This window comes from Cupressus sempervirens, chromosome 8 (genome assembly GCF_028749045.1).
Source record: "Cupressus sempervirens isolate cs-2001-9-10 chromosome 8, ASM2874904v1, whole genome shotgun sequence".
NCBI classification, from domain to species: Eukaryota; Viridiplantae; Streptophyta; class Pinopsida; order Cupressales; family Cupressaceae; genus Cupressus; species Cupressus sempervirens.
This window is the reverse complement of record NC_143125.1, coordinates 284831573-284852387: the sequence shown is the minus strand read 5'-3', so window position 1 is coordinate 284852387 and position 20815 is coordinate 284831573.

Genomic DNA, 20815 nt, shown 5'->3' with positions numbered 1-20815 from the left:
GGGTACATGAGCCTTTATATGTCTTAAAACAAAGAAATAAGAAGCAGATAAGAAGAAGGAATTTTTTAGATGATGTAGGACTCTCTAGGAATACCAAAAACAGAAGCTCAACCTACTCTAGATGTTTATAGGAGTTAAACTATCATCAAAAAGTGTTTTTGGTGCATGGAAAGCTTTAAATTTGGAACTGGTAGTAATTGTTGCCCCACCTTTGAATTCATTAAAAAATTATGGCACATCTTTGGAGAAGAGCACCTATAGAGAGGTGCAAATTACACACCTTTCACATCTTAGACACCTTTGGAGAGGTGCACCTTAGTAACAGGTCTGAAAAATTCAAAAATTTCCAAGTGTCAAAATTGAAATTCTAGCTTCTTAGTTTTCTTCACCTTTATACTAGACCTATGTCTAGATGCTTGCTCTTGAATTTTTTTTGTGATATCCATTACTTGGGTTGCATATGTAAAATCCAAATCATCATACTTATCCTTTACCATCTATCAAAAGTTGCCCACTTTTATTGGAGTCTTCGTAAACTCTTCCAAATTTACATCCAATTCTAGCAATACCTCCTCTATCCTAAATGCTTATCTAATGTCTTTGTCAATCAAAGATTCTTCAAAGGTCTTCCAAAACTATTTGAAAACTATTTGCATAGATAATAGTTTATTCCTTGACTCATCTTCAAAAATTTCAAGGCAAGCATCATCATAATACTTCTTAGCTTCCAAAATCTACTCTTGGGTTTGATGCTTAAGCTTATGAATATCCACATGTAATGTCTCCATTACTTTATTACCAATAGAAATTTTCTCAATCCAATCATCTATCTTATCCAATTCATCCCATATATATACATCCATGGGCATATGATACCTTTGTCCCTTTATTGATTGTAATGCTTGAAGGTCTTTATCCCAGGTGTGTACCTCATCCAATAGTCCAAAATCCCCATTCAATATACAAACTAGCATGTCTATGTTATTTTGCATATGGTACAACAATTTAAGGTTTCCTTGTATTATCTACATGCCTTTTTCCTCAAAAAATTCTCACCATAGCTGACATGCCTTCAAAAATGGATCCAATTGTACAACTGCCTTCTCCTTATTATCAAGTGCCATACCTAGAGTCAACTCAAGATTATCAGAGTCTAAAGAACCAACCACTTCATGAAAATAGCCTCTTAGAAGCTCATTCTATTTTTGGATTCATATAATTTAGATTTTTTTCTAGGTGGTTAAATACTTCTTTGATTCATGAAGTGACCATCAATTTAGTAGTGTCCATAGTAGGCTTTCCTAGCACGACCTATTGAATTTGATAATCTTTCGTATTCAGATCTTTAGTATCTACATGTAGAGGAGGGATGGAAATATGAGTGAAAAAAAATTTGATTTTGTTTCTTCATAATAAAGGCCAATGTATGTGCATCACCCTTAGGTAACTTAGGTTTCTTGAGGGATTCAACTAATTCTTTCATTCCCTCATCCTCACTATAATATAGTTGCCTTTTATGCCTAACCATTACCTCTTTATTTAACCATCTTGGAGTAGTTTCCATCATAGACATATACTTAGATGAAGAGGGGGGTTGTTCTTCTAGACCCTTTCCCTTATCACTCCTCTCCAAAGTCCTTTCTTTCTGTAAGGGATCTACATCAAACATCCCTATGTCTATTGAGTGTGTAGTCCATACCTTTGTATCTTAAGAAGTTTGTTAAGGTTCTTCATATATTTGACCCTTTTTGATACTTCATCAATAGGTCTTTTTTGTGGCTACTCTTCCTAGACATCTTGTACATACTCTTCATTAATAGGAAGGAGAATAGTGGTTGAATCTTTATCCAAGAAAGATAAATCTTGACCTAGTGATGATGGGGAACCTAGAGGTCCTTGTGAAGAAGGTGGCAATTGAATCCTATCTTCTCCCAAAGGCTAATTCATTGGTGTATCCCTTATATTGTAACCTATGAGTTCTATATCTATAGGCATGAAGTCAAAATATGAAATTTTAAAGACATCAGTCCCTTGGTGCTCATGTTCATCAATCCACTATTGTAGCTCATCCTCTAAGGTTGTAACCTAAATTGGTTGTGTAGGAATAGATGGTGGTGTTATAGTGGCACTCCTTCTTCATTCCACCTTAGTAGATGTGGATAGATGAGTCCTCTAACTCAAGGGAAGGTTATACTTTCATCTTGTTCATCCTCTTCTTCTCCTTTGGGAATGGTTTCTAGGACTAAAGCAATAGGAATAACCTTTCTTTTCACTTTTTGTCTTCTAGTCTTTCTAGGGACACCTCTTGTGCTTTCTCTTTAGGTCCCTATCTGTGTTCTGGTGGTGACATTTTTTAATTGTCTTGAGCTTGAGTCCCTTCAACTTTGAGCTTAGCTCACTGAGGAGAAACTCTTCTCCTTTTATTCTTTCCTTTCTATGCTTTGAAGTATCCAACTTCCTTATCATGCTGAAACACCATTTCTGGCCTTATTGGAGATTGGATTATGAATGTTGGTACTATAAATTTCTCCCCTCTTCCCTTTACTAGGGAGGTTGTGGTCTGTAAGACTACTATTTCAAGAATTGGGTCCAACTTGAATGGCTTCTTAATCCATTCCTTGGTCAACTAGATGATATTCTTTGCCCTATGATAGATATCCACATTTTCTTCTTTATTAATTTCTCCATTCATGATCAGTCAATCATATATCTTATCTTGATTATACAAGGGCTCTAACACCTCTACAATGTCTTATTGAACAACCTTAAATGGGACCTTTATTTTTAGGTTACTTCCTACCAAATAAAGAGTCATCCTACAATAATCCCTTATTAGAATATCATAGTCATCTACTGCATTCATCCAATGATCCTCTATGGCATCCTCATGTTTACACTATTTTCTTGCCAAGTATTGAACTATACCAACATTTTCAAAACATGGACAAGGGGAGTTGTATCCTCCAAGCGATATTGATCCCATTCTAACTCAAAAGCCATGATATCCTACTTTTTCTTGACATGTAATGGACCTATGGTGATGGGCCATACCTTATGTTGTTTCCTTACTCTATCATATATAGATGAGAGTTTCCATATAATCTGTAGCAAACTGAGTCTATCACATGGATACTTAGGGATCTTCTTAGGATTTATAGTTGTACTTGACACTCTTAAGTAGGTGAATGTCTTGAATTAGATGTAACAGACACCTATTTCTACAATTCTTGTTGCTACCTCTATTAACATCTTTTTTGCATAATTAGCTTCACTGAATTAGATGATTACAAAAATGAAAGCATCATTCACTATCATGTATTGTTTACTCTGATCCAATAGCTTTTTCTTCACTAGCTAGGGTTATAGCACATAAGGCCAGGCAATAGCATCTTGCATACTTCCCCTCTTAAACAACCCTAAGTAGTTTGTAGTCCTTGCTACTAATAGATATACCAAATATGAAGTCATATATAATCTGAGGTTGGTTTTAACTACCACCAGCTATTCATCCAAATTCTCACTAAGTATTGTGGCCTAGTCAATTGGCATCTTCATCATTTTGATGGTCTCAAGGAAATGTACCATCCCAATGTTCAAGTGGCTTGCTACTAATAGACCCATAATCTTTCTCAAAAGAACAATGGAATATCTAATATCATCCTTCATATACCCTCTATTCATGTCAAATTTTATAGCTCTTCTTCCAATAGGTGTCCTATCAATCAAATATAATGATTGAATAATCTCTATAGCTTCTTGTTCATGATCCCTATACCACCTTTCTACTTGATGATAAGTCAACCTAATGTACTAGTCTACCCTTGGAAGATGGAATACTTTCTTGATTTTCTTTGGTCTCGTATCTAGGGTGATCTCTCATGTTATTCTTTTCACCACTCTCTCTTCTGATAATATGATTCTCTTCTAAGGCCATAATCAATTCTAAATATTGTACTAATATAGGGTGTGAATCCATGTTTACCAATCCTAATATAATAAGGGCAAAAATAATTATGGATTTCTAATTTGTCTTGTTGCAGAGTTTTAAGAATGCATTCCAATCAATATGACCTAACTCGGTGTCCTAAATCTTTGAATGCACATCTAGGATGCATGGTTTCAGTTGGACACTAGTTTTGGAGCAATCTTCACTACGAGTGAGGATGAGAAGGAAGCTATTTTATCTACACAAAATATAAATACACTTGTCAAGAAGGTGGAAAATACAATCCTAAACAAACACTAAACACTAAAAAAATGACCCAGAACCCTAAAACCCATTAAAACACCTAAAAACCTTATTTGGCCTCTAATATGCAACTCTTTGGCAAACCTTGCCCATATTGAGTATGCACTAGGTGCACCTTTTACACTTAGCAAGCCTTGATATAAAGGGTGCACATTTGTGCACCTTATCGGGTATGCATGTGTGCACCCTAACTCTAAATACTTAATTTTTAAAACTAAATGGTGTGCATGTGTGTACCTTAAGAAGGTGCATACATATGCACCATTTTTTAAATCCCTTATTTTAGGTTTTTAAGGTTCACACATTCATGCCTTGGGGAGGTGCACATATGTGCACCTTACACTTAGATGTTAAATGTTTATTTTTAAAGTTTTGTGATTGAAGGTGCATAGTTGTGCACCTTTCACCAGTGCACAAATTTGTACCTTCTAACCTAGGTGTTTCTTTGTGTGTCTGTGTGTGTGTAGGACCTTAGAGATGGTACACCTTGGAGAGTGCAAAGGTGTGTCAATGGATTAATTGGAGAAAAAATGAATAAGGAGGAAGGGGATCCCAAGATTTTATAGGCCCAAGATGGAGTGCACCTCTTGGAGATGTGCACCTACATATTTTTGTAGGTGTGCACTTCCAAGAGGAAGTTCTCTACACTAGTGTGACTACTTCACTAGTGCACCTTGAGGGGTGCATTAGGTGCACTAGTGCTCCCTTTTCACTTCTAAAATCACTTTTTCATCCAAGTTCTTCAATTTATGGAATGTGGGTTTTTTACATAGAGGACTAGGCTAGATAAAGTCATGACAGAAGACACTAAAAAGACTTAGAGCTTAGACTAGGATTTTGAGAAAGAAAAATTTACTAGGGGATGCCCATTTCTAGGAGAAATGGGGCATGTGTTGTGAAAACTAGAACATGTTGTAAGTGTGTCAGTAGTCATTTCTTGTCATTACTCACCCACTCCACCAAAACATATATTCAAAGAAATGATCATCGTAATGCCTGGTAAAAAATGTATGCACCATCGATCTCTTTATATCATTATTCCTAATATTTATCTATTACATTTATCACTTTTATCATTGTAGAAAAAATGGTAAGCCTGACGCTCATCGTCGTATCCATTTTCCTATAAAAGAAATCCATGATCAAAATTTTCTTATTGCTATAATCTATATCTATCCTTCTTATATCCATTTATCTTTGTCATCAAAAGACATAGCAAAATACGTCTCTTCATCACTTATCACTATGTCATGTTTACACCAAACACAATGCATGATCCTTTTGACCTATCACTTTAATATATAGTGACCTATACTACTTTGTCATCATAACACATAGTGATACACACGTCTTCTTCATTTATTGATATGTCATGTTTACTCTAAATGTGATGTACGATCATGTATTTTCTATTTTTGAATGCCACAACACAATACTCCCCCTCTTTCTATCACCAAAAAAAGTTATTGTTGAGACATATAGAAATATAATATCTCTATCTCTTGTCACCAAGATGAATATATTTCATTTCCACTTTTCAATAATTACTAGATGTTATAGTGATATTTCTTCCTTATCACTCATTGCTATGTTAATCTTATGTTTTCTCCACATAGTGATAGAAGATATTGCTACATGTCATAGCCATATAACACCCAAGTTTTCTTATGACCATGACGTTATCACTATATTGTATATCGATTCATGAAGATTTCTCACTATAGCTATAGCAATATATGAGAAAATTATAAGGCAATGTTTACGATGATAAAACCTTTTGAGGGTTTACTCAATTGATATTTAACTCATTCGATATATCTCCTTCAATACACAAAACTACAGAACATCCTATGTTTACAATAAGAAGTCCCTTAACTTCAAATAGTCCTATCATCCTACACAAGCATAAAAATGCACCACAATTCTCAAACTATGGATGTAGAATGAGAAGAAAGATATTCATTTGATATTTGACTCATTTAATGTAGCTCCTTTGATGCAAAAAATTGCACAATGTTTAAAGTTATAGTGATATATGAGAAAAGTATAAGGCAATGGTTATGAAGAAAAAAACCTTTCAAGGGTTTACATGAGATTCATATAATAGATTAACATACAAGTTTCAAAGAATGCTTATCAAATGATTTTTACTATGGAAACATCTAAAAAAATGTTGCAATAAACATCAGTAGACTTAGTTGTAGCCAATCTTGGTAGGAAGGTAGCAATCATGAAGTTCTAAATGTCTAAGTGTGTTTTTATGTGGCCTTCAATATTTTGTACTTACCCTTTGTAGTTGTTGTCTTTTGTGATGGGGAGGGACTGTAAGTGGCTCCTACTTGTCAAACTTGAAGTGCAAGATGGAGGTGATAGAATGAAGCCTTTTTCAATGTCCAAAATTCAATGGACTCCATTTTAGTTTGACATAGATGCTATAACAGAGTTTCTTGCATCTATTCCACTACTCATACTTGATACATTTATTGTAGGGGAATCAAAGTGGGGTGATACAAAATGTGGTTTTGTCTCTGTGACTCATGGGGACAATAATCATACATACTATAGGGGAGGAAACACAAAATTGTATTCTAGGTGACTAGAGATGCAATCAATAGTTTGTGTTTTTTATGAAAATGTACCATAACTTTTATGATTTAAAATTTTATTGAATATTATTTATGTGCATCTTTTGGTGCTCTTTTGGGCCAAAAGATAATAGGACCAAATCAACAGTGCAAAAATGTTGCCAAAAATTTATTAAGAAAAGGGAGCGTTGATGCCACTTTAATGTAAGGGTTATGTAAATTGGTAGACCAAATGTTTCTATTATCAGCTACACTAATATGTTACAATGATGTAGGAGTATTCAGGTTTGTCTTGTTACCCTACTCTTTTTTGTTCATTCTACATGTTAGTGCTAAGTTACCATAGCACTTAGTTCGTGCCAAGTTACTATAGCACTTAGCTGGTGCCGAGTTACTATAGCACTTAGTTGTTACCAATTTACTGTAGCACTTAGTGGATGTAGAGTTACTATAGAACTTAGTTGGTGTCAAGTTACTATAGCCCTTAGTTGTTGCTAAGTTACTATAGCACTTAGTTGGTGCCAAGTTACTATAACACTTAGTTGGTGCTGAGTTACCTAGTGTACGCCAAGTGTTAGAATTTGGTCATAATTTCTACAAGATGACTTGTAGGATTTATTGTAATCATGATATTTATGTTAAGATTTTTTCTTGGGATGCATCTAGACCATTGTTGGGTCAGCATTCCTCTTATGTAATGTTCTTGAATGATCTGTAAGCCATTTTGGTAAGTATATATAGAGTGTGTAGGCTTAGAGTTAGGCAATTTTTGAAAAAGAAAGAAAAATTTGGATAGAAAAATTGAAAAGTGCGAATTTTTTGTTGGATCTTTGAAGGTGAATGTATTTTTATTTGGTCATAACCTAGAATGCCTTAAAACTAGGCATGTATGAAGATATTTTGATGAATCAATAAAAGTGTTTCACTCTTCTTACTCTTGTGGTTGTGTTAACTCTTGCAGGTTGGTTTGGATAGCTGAGTGAGCCTATGGCCCTAGTTATTCACAACTTTCTTGTATTAGTTGGTATCAGATCTAGAGGTTCATCCTTATGGAGATTGGATTGTGTAAAACCCTAATCTAGATTTGATTTTAGGGTGGTAGATCTGCAAATTTGACCTATAACTTGTAGAAGGTTATGATCTTGCAGGAACTTGATTTATAAAGATGGTTCATGGTAGAGGAAATAATGTTGATAATGCTATATTGGATCAATTGAGACAAATTGTAGCTAGATTAGATTCTATGGAGATAGCCCAGAGGAGAGGAGTACATCTTGATGATGTAAGTGATGATGAAGCAACAACACCAAACCATAATCCAGAACCTAAAGAAGATCAAGATGAGAAAAAATTGTTGAGAGTGTTGTCTAGGGAAAATTCAAAGCCTGTTGTAGAAGTTGCTCCTTATGATGTAAAATTGGATACCAATGTTGTGTTGGATTGGATCTTAGATATGGAGAAGTTCTTCAAGTATGTAAACACTCCTGATAATAGAAAGGTGAAGATTGTAGCTACTAGGTTGAAAGGTCATGCTTCATTATGGTGGGAGCATTTGCAAACTGATAGACAAAGAAAAGGCAAGGAGAAGATCAAAAATTGGTTGAAGATGGTGAACAAGGTAAAGAAAAAATTCTTTCCTACTAATTACCAAGTTAGCTTGTTGAGAAATATGCAAAATTTGAAGCAAAAAAACATGACTGTGAAAGAGTATACCAAGGAATTGTATAGATTAGACATTAGATCTAGACATGTGGGTGATGATGTTGAGAAAATTGCAATGTACATAAATAGATTGAGATCTGGAATTCAAGATGAAATAAGTTTTGTGAAGTTGGAAAGTGTGGAAGAAGCATACCAATATGCCTTGAAGGCTGACGAGATCTTGACAAAGAAGCATGAAAAAAGACAAAGAGGTAGATCTTATGGTGAAGGTGGCAAATCTAAAAGTTTTGTCAAGGATAAAGGAAAATATTAATGGAATAATGATGAAAAAGGAAAGATTGAATGGAAAAGTGGTAATTCTTACTGAGGAGGTACTAATTCGTACTGAGTAAGAGGTAATTGTCACTCTAGAGGTGGATTTCATGGTAATTGTTTTAGTTGTGGTAAAGAGGGACACAGATCTTTTGAATGTAAATCTTTTGAAAGTGGGAAAGGTAATAGAAATGGTGTGATTCAAAGAGATGATGAGGGTTCACCAAGTGGATTTGAGGCTAGAGAAAATTTGATGGTGAGAAGAACCTTATGTAATAAGGGAACTGATGAGGAACCTATTTTAAGGAGAAGTCTTTTCAAGACAAGATATAAGATGGTTGGAAAATGTTGCAAAGTGATCATTGGCAGTGGAAGTTCTACAAATTTAGCATTAGAAGAGTTGGTTACAAAGTTCTAGTTGCAAAGACTAAAACATCTCAGACCTTATCATGTTTCATGGATCAGAGATGAGCATAAGATATTGGTAACTGAACAATGCCTTGTGAAGTTCAAAATTGGGCATTACTTTGATGAAGTTTTGTGTGATATTATGCGCATGGATTATTGTCATATTTTGGTGGGTAGACCTTGGCAATATGATAGATATGTTGTGCATGATGGAAGATTGAATCAATATACTCTTTGGGTAAATTCTAGATGAAGTCTAGATGAAAGTCTAGATTGAAATTAGTTGTACTGCAATAAAAGTTTGCATGGTTAATGGAAAACAATTTGAAAAGGAAGTGAAGAAGAATCAATTCTATTTTGCCATAATTTCTAGAGGACCAAGTGTTGGTACTAATAACCAAGTGATATCAGAATTTGGTAATGACAAAGTACTAGAAGAAATTATAGAATTGTTGAATGAGGACAAAGATATTGTTGTTGATGATATTATTGATGGTTTACCTCCAGTAAGAATCATAAGTCATTGTATTGATCGGATTCGTGGAACTAGTTTGGCAAACAATGCACCCTATAGATTGACACCTACAAAGAATGAAGAACTTAACAGGCAAGTGCATGAATTGCTAGGAAAGGGATTAATCAGAGAAAGTTTGAGTCCATGTGTTGTACCTACTATATTAGCACCTAAAAAGAATGGAGAATGGAGAATGTGTACTAATTCCAGAGCTATTAACAAGAGAAAAATGAAATATAGGTTTCCTATGGTGAGGATAGATGACTGAATGAATTGGTTGAGTGGAACAAAGTATTTTACCAAGATTTATTTGAAGAGTGGCTATCATTAGATCAGAATTAGAGAAGGTGATGGATGGAAGATTGCTTTGAAGAAAAAAAATGGTTTGTATGAATTGTTGGTTATGTCTTTTGGTTTGACTAATGCACCTAGTACTTTCATGAGGTTGATGAATGAGGTTCTGAAAAGATTTTTGGGTAAGTTTGTGATTTTTTTATTGGATGATATTCTGATATTTAGTAAAACTAAGGAAGAACATCTTGAACATACTAGACAAGTATTACAAAGGCTGAAAGAGGAAAAGTTGCTGATTAATCTGAAAAAGTGTTCTTTTATGCAAGAGGAGATTGTGTATTTGGGATTTGTAATTTCAACTGATGGATTGAAGATGGATCCTGAGAAGGTTAAAGCAACTTTGGAATGGCCTACACCAAAGAATATGGGTGAGGTAAGATCATTTCATGGTTCGGCTAGTTTTTATAGAAAGTTTATGAAGAATTCTATTGTTGTTTGTAATGCTATGACTGAAACAATGAGGGGAGATAAAAAATAATTCAAGTGGACACATGGAGCTGATAAGAGTTTTGAGACTTTGAAACAAAAGGGTATTGAATTACCTATATTGGCTTTTCCTGAATTCAACAAAGTATTTCAAGTTGAATGTAATGCAAGTGGTAATGCAATAGGAGTTGTATTAAGTCAAGAAGTTAAACTCATTGCATTCTTTAGTGAAAATTTGAATGATGCCAAAAGGAAGTATTATGTGTATGATCAAGAATTTTATGCCATTTTTCAAGCATTGAAGAAGTGGAGAGATTATTTGATTCTTAAGGAGTTTGTGTTGTATATTGATCATAAGGCTTTACAATACTTGGGAAGTCAACATAAATTGAATCATAGACATATGAAGTGGGTTGAGTACTTGTAGAGTTTCACATTTTTTATTAAGAATAAGAGTAAAGTTACTAATAGAGTTGTTGATGCATTGAGTAGAAGACATTCTTTGTTGACTAAAATGAAGGTTGAATTTCTTGGTTTTGATGAAATGAAAGAGTTGTATGATGTTGATCCTAATTTTTCTAAGGTGTGGAGAGAGTGTAGAGTACCAAATCTTATAGATCACATAAGTAAGTTTGATGAATATTTCATTTAAGAAGGTATGTTGTTCAAAGGTATTCAGTTGTGTACTCTTAGAAGTTATATGAGGTTTAATCTAATTAAGGAAAAGCATAGTGGTGGATTGGCTAGACATTTTCGAATTGATAAGATACTAAGTTTGCTAAAAGAGAAGTAATATTGGACACACATGTATAAGGATGTCCAAAAATTTGTGAAGAGTTGTGGAGTTTGTCAAGTTGCAAAAGGAGTGTGTTAGAATACTAGTTTGTATACACCTATTACTATTGATAAGAAACCTTGGAGTGAAATCATTATGGATTTTGTTCTTGGATTACCTAAAACCTTGTAGACAAATTTTCTAAGATGGCTCATTTCATACCATGTAAGAAGACATCAGATGTTGAACATGTTGCTAAACTTTTCTTCAAAGAGATTTTGAGACTGCATGGATTACCAAGAAGTATTATTTCTGACAGAGATAGTAAGTTTGTTGGATATTTTTGGAAGACTTTGTGGAAGAAGATAAATACTAAGTTGAATTTTAGTTCTACATTTTATCCACATACAAATGCATAGACAAAAGTTGTGAATAGGATCTTTGGTAATTTTCTAAGATGTTTAGTTGGGAATAAGATAAGTAATTAGGAAATGGTATTGGCACAAGCTGAATTTTCATATAACAATTCTATGAATAGGAGTACAGGAACAACACCTTTTGAGATTGTTATTGGAATGCAACCAAGAGGTATATCAGATCTAAGAGATGTTTCTAGTGAAGAAAAAAGAAGTGATGCAAGAGAAGAATTTTCTAATTTTATAGAGTCTTTTCGTAAGGAAGTGAAGTTGAGGTTTGAACAAAGCAATAAAAAGTATAAGGAGAATGCTGATAAGTCTAGAAGACATCATGATTTTGAAATTGGTGATGAGGTGATGGTTCATTTAAAGAAAGGAAGATTTCCTATTAGAACATAGAGTAAGCTAAAGATGAAAAAAATTGGAACTTGTAAGATCTCGAATAAGTTTAACAATGGTAATGCTTATCAAGTTGAGTTACCTGAGGACATGGATATATCTCCTACATTCAATATTGGTGATTTGTATAACTATCATGAGTCTGGTGATGAAGTTGCTGTGTTAGAAGATTATCCTAAGAAGTAGATTGATGAAGTTGAATAGATATTGGATCAGAGAGTTAGCAAGAGCATAAGAGGAAAATATTTCTATGAATATTTGGTGAAGTGGAAGAACAGGTCTATTGAGGATTCTTCATGGATTTCTCAATTTGAGTTGGATTCAACTTAGATTGTGACATCTCAATGATTTAGGAGAATCATTTCTTTCAACCTTGGTTGTTTGATGTAGGAGTATCCAGGATTGCCTTGTTATCCTACTTTTTTTTGTTTATTTTGTATGTTAGTGTCGACTTACAATAGCACTTAGTTGGTGCTGAGTTACTGTAGTGCTTAGTTGATTTTGAGTGGCTATTGCACTTAATTGGTACAAATTTACTATAGCACTTAGTTGGTGTCGAGTTACTATAGCAATTAGTGCGTGCCAAGTTACTATAGCACTTAGTTGGTGCCAAGTTATTGTAGCACTTGGTGTCAAGTTACTATAGCACTTAGTGGGTGCCAAGTTACTATAGCACTTAGTTGATGTTGAGTTACTATAGCACTTAGTTGGTGCCGAGCTACCCAGTGTATGCCAAGTGTCAAAATTTGGACATGATTTCTACAAGCTGACTTGCGAGATTTATTTTGATCATGATATTTATGTTAAGATATTTTCTTGGGATGTGCCTAGAACATTGTTGGGTTGGTCTTCCTCTTATGTAATGTTCTAGAATGATCTATAATCCATTTTGGCAAGTATATATAGAGTGTGTGGGCTTAGAGTTAGGTAGTTTTTGAAAAAGGAAGAAAATTCTAGAGAGTAGAACTGAAAAGTGTGAATTTGCTATTGGGTCTTTGAAGGTGAATGTATTTGTATTTGGCCATAACCTAGAAGGCCTTATAGTTGGGCATGTATGAAGATATTTTAATGAATAAATAAAAGTGTTTCATTCTTCTTCCTCCTTTGGTTGCTATTCTTTGTGTTTTCTTCCATTGTGTTAACTCTTGTAGGGTAGTTTTGATAGCTTAGTGAGCCTTTGGCCCTAGTTATTCACTACTTCCTTGTGTCATAAAAATAAATGATGAAGGTTTAGATTTTCATGGGATAAATGATCCAACTAATGAGCCATAGAATCATTTGGCCCTAAACCTATCATCTAAATGTAAGGCCTACATAGAGGGCCTTTTGGAAATGGATGTGAGTGTGGATGTTGTAATGGAATGACATCTGACAAATTCATATTTTGTGGCTATATTGCAGAGGGATACTTGACTAACTTAGAAAGATTTTATGAATCCTTGGAGGAGAGTTAAGTTTTGGTGATCAAAAAATCATGTCAATGATACAATTAGTATTATTAAATGGATATAAAAGGACCGAATTAATTCCTTTTATGGATAGAAGCCATAGAAAGATGGCACACCTTTCATTATGGGTTTCTAAACCCTGTGGATACTTCATATGATGGTCAGAAACTCTAATAATTTTGTAAGATTCATGGATTCTACTTTTGGAAAAAAAAAAAAATGGGGTGAGATATGTACAATTGGTTTTACCAGTAACATTTTGTTCTTCTTCTTAATTGGCAATAACATGTTGGAAGTCATTTTTAACTTCTTAATCAATTGCAATACCAAATGTATTATCCTGTTATCTTTGATGAACATCATTCACAAGTTCTGATTGCATGGGTTGTCTCATCTCATAAAAAGATCAAGGACATTGAAGGCTAGCTCTTGCCATCTATAGATGAGGAAAGAAGCTAGAAATGACTGGACAATCAATACCTTCTTGAATAATGATGTGAGTGCTGAAATGTAGGCATTTTTAGAGTAAGGTATGCAATAATATATATCTTTGACTTTATTTCTGAATAACATTTATATCTTCAAAAAATTTCCCCTAGTATAGGTAACAAATTCCATGTTCATGTCTACCAGGGCCACTTTCAACTATTGTGTCATTCTATGCATTTGGCACATTTGTTAGGCACGGTTGAAGAATATGTTGAAGTATACATCAAAAAATAGAGCAAAGTCAAGTTTTTAATAGCTTAGGATAATTATGAACATAATGGGTGAGAGTAAGGATGCCACTTATAGGCTATTGGATGATTTTTTCATTGAATTCTATGATGAGCATAAATTCTTAGTATACTTCTGGAGGACATGGTGTGAAGGGGATGGCCATATATGTAAGGCATTCCACTCTCTTATTTTTGAACTATTGTTACATTGAAATTTATCTTGTCTTTGCAACACTGACTTTTCATGAAATATTTTCCCCTATTACACACATAGAAAGGTGGGCCAAACTATTTAGAATCTTCCCACATGAAAACTAGGACACAAATGTTGCCATCAAATCTTATCATTGCACATTGAAGACATGGTACCTTTGTGACTATCAAAATAAATGTACACATTGAATGGATCATCTAAACTTCACCCTAATTTATAGGATGGAACCATTCTACAAGAAAAATTAGAAGTTACAAGAATTTAGTTTCATCAAGAACTACAAGGTGCAAAGTTTGTAGAAAAGTATAGATAAGTCATAAGAAATTCCTAATGATGATTGCACTACTAATGAAACTAGACTAGGATACTATTTTTTGAAGAGCCAGACTAGAAGCAATTATTATGTTTTGGACCCTTCAGTGATCAATTGTATATGTGAGATTTTCCTTAGGCTATGTAGGGTAACACATGCAAGCATGTGTTGAAGGTTTCAGCTATGATTATGCCTATGATTTATGCCAAGTATATGTGTTCTCATAATTTACTCTTTCATGAAATTTGGCTTGCACTTATGATTCATTCATTGATCAAATGACTCTAACATAACTATAGAAATTTAGGCAATTTATGCACACAAGATTATTCCACCATGTTATAGACATAAAAGCCACCACCACAATTGGTTGTGGAGAAAAGTTCCTCTGGAATGGAAAAAAACCTTGTTCATACATTTGATGAGTGGAAAGAATCCATGGCATTGCTAAAGGCTATGAAACATATAACATGATAGTCTAACAAACAAGCAAAAACATTCCATGAATGCGTGAACCAATTTTTGAATGATCTTTCCATGTCTAGTGTTCTTCCATTCAATCTTCCTCCATACGTTGATCCATATACAAATATCACAATATGGATTCAGCCATGGTTTAGTCCAACCTTGCTACCAGTCCCCCAACAACAAAAATGGAAACATGCCTCTCGACATGACAATCTAAATCACAACTATTCTTCATAGTCATTTATGTTTCCCATTGAGGGACACAAGAGGGAGAGGATTAAGAAGGACTCCTTGCATGTACCTAAAGTTAGGGGTCACCCTGCATATAATAAATATTGGTGAGCATGCATTGGTATTTATTTTTGGGAAATACACACTATATCTATTCAAGCTTCATAGCATCTCAACATTTTTTTAATTTTCAATATAAACTTTCTCATAAATTAATGTATATAATTGGCTAAAATCTACATCTACAAACTATCGACATCGATTGTCATTTCATGACACAAGTGGCAAAGACATTATAGAGGCTGGTGATGAGATAAGATTTTTAAAAAATGTAGAATAATCATTAAATAATGTAAGATAGTTTTTTGGTTTAATGGGAAAAACTTAAGAATTGAAGATTACAACATAGATATGAAACTTGAATAATTTCATCAATATGAATATTGAGTAAGAAACATGTTCAGTAATTTTAAGATTTTACAAGTATTAATAATTAATATTCATTTTTTAACTGATTAAAAAAACTTATACTCCTCTTCATTTTCACAATTCAGAGCAACAAACAACTGATTATACTATTAAAATAAAACCTATCCAAGGATTAGGGTTTAATATGGTTTACAATTAAATTAATCTACTTATTTTTTTAATTATATATAACTTAATTTAAGTATATAAAGTTTGATTTACTTCTCTAAAGATAGATTTGATTATTTTAACATTGATTTAACTTCTCTCAATAAATTAGAACTAGCACTTGCAAAAATAAGAGGTGGAAGGAGAAGCCGATACGTAAATAGAAGAAATACTTAACCTAATTTTATAATTAGTATACAAAAATAAAAGTATTTACACATATATCATTATATATTATAATTTAGTCCATTTTTTATAATTCTTTTCATATATTTTGGCTCCTTTGAATTATTCTCATCTACTTTGGATCAATGAAGATTAGACAAAGATCTTGTCATCTTGAAATTATTTCTTGTATATCAAAGTTAATATAATTTTTTAGATGAAGTCAAATGAATGATCAAAAAAAGATGTTTAATGAACCTTGTAGAAGAAGAGAAGCATCGACTAATAGTTCATATCAATTGTTACTACTGAATAAGAAAAGTTTATAAATTATTAGGAAGAACAATGAAACAAAATAATGATTTTTTTATTGCCATAGTGTTGAGCATTGAATAGGTGCCCATGGACCAAATTAAATCCTTCAATTGGTATTTCACATACAAAATTATGTTCACATTTACCTTACAATTTGACCATAGCTTATCAATGCTATCTTTGATCATGGAAAACAATATAATTAAGAGGTTTTTTCATACCTTGCATCAGGCTTGTATTATTTATTGAATACAAAAAAAATTGACAATTTTCTCTCCAAAATCTAATTATTAAATAAGTGTTCCACAATATTGATATAATGTGTTAACAAAATATAAAAGGTGCATCTAGAGGCATGCTATATCAATGGGTTTTTACTTGGCTTTAATTTATTTTTGAACTCTTAACGTATTCATGTTTTTCCCTAATGTAGTGTTGACTTTTGTGCAATAGAGCATAATTTGGAAACAAATGAGTGTTTTTAATAAAGGAGTTCAAATCATGAGGGAAGATGTGAAATGATAGCCACCACAAAAGAATTGGATAAAATTGAATTTTGATGGTGCTTCAAAATGAAATTCTAGAAGAGCAAGAGGAAGAGGAGTATTTCACAATGCAGAAGGGCATATCATGGTTGTAAATGTAGAAACTTATGGATGGAAATCATCATACTATGCTAAAGTGTGAGCATTACTCAGAGGTATCTAGATTACAATAGAACTTGGATGGACCAAATTGGAAATAAAAGGTGACGACATGACTATTGTGAATTCTCTTAATAATGAGGGTTGTGGAGATTGGAACAAAGAAGTTATAATTTAGGATGCTAGAATTTTGTGTGACACTTTTGAAGAATGGAAATGTAGTCACATCTAAAGAGAAGGGAATGAATTAGTAGATATTATGGCTAATATTGTTGTATATTTTTGACATGATGAGAGAAAACTCTAGACCAAAAATTGGCCCCAAGTTATAATTGATTTGGCTAATAAAGTAATAGCCAACTCATTGTCACTAGTGAGTATGCCTAAAGTTTCTTTATTAGTGAAATTTGATAATGTAGATATGTAATTCAAGAAGCTTATTGCCTTCATTCTTATTGTATTATAATGAAAAATGAAAAAAAAGTGATTAAATTTTCATGCAATTGGTATCTATTTAATAAATTTGATTTTAATAGTAGATAAATAAAATTACTAAATAAAATTATCAATTATCAATATTATAATACATTAATTTCAACATAAGAATGAATATTTGTAAATGAATTTCATAATTTATTAAGGGTAAAATATATCATTCAAATAATTTGTACTATAATTTATAAAATGTCAAAACATACAAATTGGTGTTATAAGACTTCTATCTATTCATCCAATTAAAAATGAGAAAAATAATTTATATATATTATAAAATAAAAAAATTAACATCTATATTTTAGAATGTAATACTTATAATTAAAGATCAAAGATTTTTTTTTCTAATTGATCAACTACAACTTATTTTATCACCATTAAAATGAGTAATCTAAAACATGATACAATAATACTTAGCCTATCAACAAATACTAATAAGTAATTCAAGTTATAATCATGGAGTATCTCCAAAATTTTATATTATATACCACAGAAAAACCAAATTAATTTTTTATCAAATTCATCAATATCTTTTCATCATTCATCAAAACCACAAATAAGTCATCTCTATCATTAAAGAAAAGTAGTTTCCCAAAATCTAAATCATGACCTTCTTGAATCAAGGACACAAATATATGTCATAAATAGACCACCATATTAGCAAATAGAAATATTAAATAACTCAAATCACATTGTCTTTTTCTAAACATTGAAATACTTATTTTTAATTAATTGATCAATCATAACCAACAAAAATTATCATCCAAACCTCTATAAATTGACATGTACCCACTATAGACATCTAAGAAACATCTTGTAACTTCACATGCCTTTATATTCAACACAGTAATTTTACGAATACATTCTTCTCACTAAAATTTTCAAGAACACTAGAGGAAATGATGAAATTGTTAGAAATATAAAGTAAGCTAGGTTACTAAGAGGGAGGGGTTAATCAAGAACTAATAAAACTTTATTTTACTTCATCAATTAATCCTTTATATATTATTATGATATAATTGCATGAATGAAAGAAGGAAAGAAATAAAATATTCATAACACTTTGATACAAGATATGGTGACCTAGAAACCTTCCAATTAGAATGTAAAAATGAGGGATGATACCCATAAGATTTAGTATTATAGTATAAAGTTAACATGTTAAGGTTTATAATTGACCACTTCTGGTGATCTACCCTACTAGGAGTAATAAGGACTCTGAGATCCACATTGATAAAGGATTTAAAAACATAAAATGAAGTATACACTCAGGAGATTTAGCAAAAAATTGTTAAGTCCACTAAGTTAAAGGATTTGACCGATACACCTATTAGAATAAATTGGTGGTCAATCTCTAATCTACAACTTTGATTTTCTCAATGAGTTTCCTTGTATTGAAATGATCACATGTCTATGATAGATAAATCTCTATTGTTAGTTATACTACTTGTAGCCCTCTTCAGTTTACACTCATACACTTCTTATGCTTCTTTACATACATGTTTGGATATGATACAATGCATTACATATATACCAATCCAATTCATTATCTTTTGGAGTTGACTACAATACCAAATTCATCATAATTCACAAAGTCAACCCAATTATTGTAACTCAGGTTCTAAAGAAAAATTTAGTGATGTTCTGATACTTGTCAAACACTATCAATGCTCAAAAAACTTTGGCACTCGATTGAAGTCAAAGCACGATTCATACTAATCACTTTCAAGTAGCTCAAACTTAGTAAAGATTGTGTAACTCAAAAAACACTGGGAAACTTGGTATTTATTGAATAACTTGGTTGACACTGCATGACTTGGTCAACACTAGATTCACTATGCTAACACTATAAACTCTATAGACACTATACAACTTGTTTAACACTATAGAGATTGATTAACACTAGAGTCTTCATCACCTAGATTTCTCTGAGGATATCAAATTTCAAGCTTCTTACAAGAGTTGGAAAGCTAATTCAGAGCACTATAACTAGGAGTAGGTTTTGTTCTATGATTTGAGCACAAATTATGGCATAACTTGGGCATACAAATTCAGATTTTGGACTTCGAATAGTCAACAAAAAGCTCTTGGAGAGATCTACACATTGGTTTATATTTGGTGTAGGATTGGCATGATTTATTTGGTGATATATTAATCAAAATAGTTTATGTCATATATTAACTATGGTAACATTGTCGATCTATCTATAATCTTTGATGATCTAAATCCAATCATGTTAATGTTAAATTCAATGGTTCTTAGCAATGAGAGGGATGAAATGATCTAGGGGGACAACTCTAGTGGTAATTACTCTGTTGCTTCTAGGTATATGGCTCTTTGGAGCTTTAAAGAGAGGCCTCCTTGGTTGAAAGCTTGGATCCTAGGCCTCACTCCTAAAATCAATATATTTTATTGACTGGCCTTACAGAAAAAAATTCTCACTTAGGATAACCTTCTAAAAAGAGGGTAGATTTTGCCAAGAAGATGTAGTTTATGTAAGAACTAGTTGGAAAGGCAACCACTTGTTCATTCACTATTCCTTCTCTAGGGAGGATTGGGACTTCCTGACCCAAGACTTAGGGATTAGCTGGTGCATGCTAGATAATCTCCTAGCTTTTTTTTGCCATTAGAAATCCTTGTTCAATTCCCCTATTTTGCAAGAATTAGGTACCTAGATCTTACCCCACTATTACTAGAGCATATGCAAAGAGAGAAATAATAGAATCTTTAGACATAGAGAGGAACCAACCATTGTTCTTGGGAAGAAGATTAACAAAAATATAAAGGAAAACTACCTAGTAAGGAAGGGGGGAGATATCAAAGTGGGTGGTAGGAAAATGGAGAAGGAGAAAGAAAGATTGTTAAAAAGATAGGAAGCCAAGTGGCTTCTCCCCCTAGAAGGATGGCATAAAGCCAATTTTGATGGGGCCTCAAAGGGAAATCCTGGCTCCTTAGGATGTGGAGGCATTATTAGGAATGAATTTGGGGATAGAGTAGTGGCCTTGTCTTTCCCATTTGGATTCCAAAATAATGACTTTGCGGAAGAAAGTGTGGCTTGCCATGTGGTGAA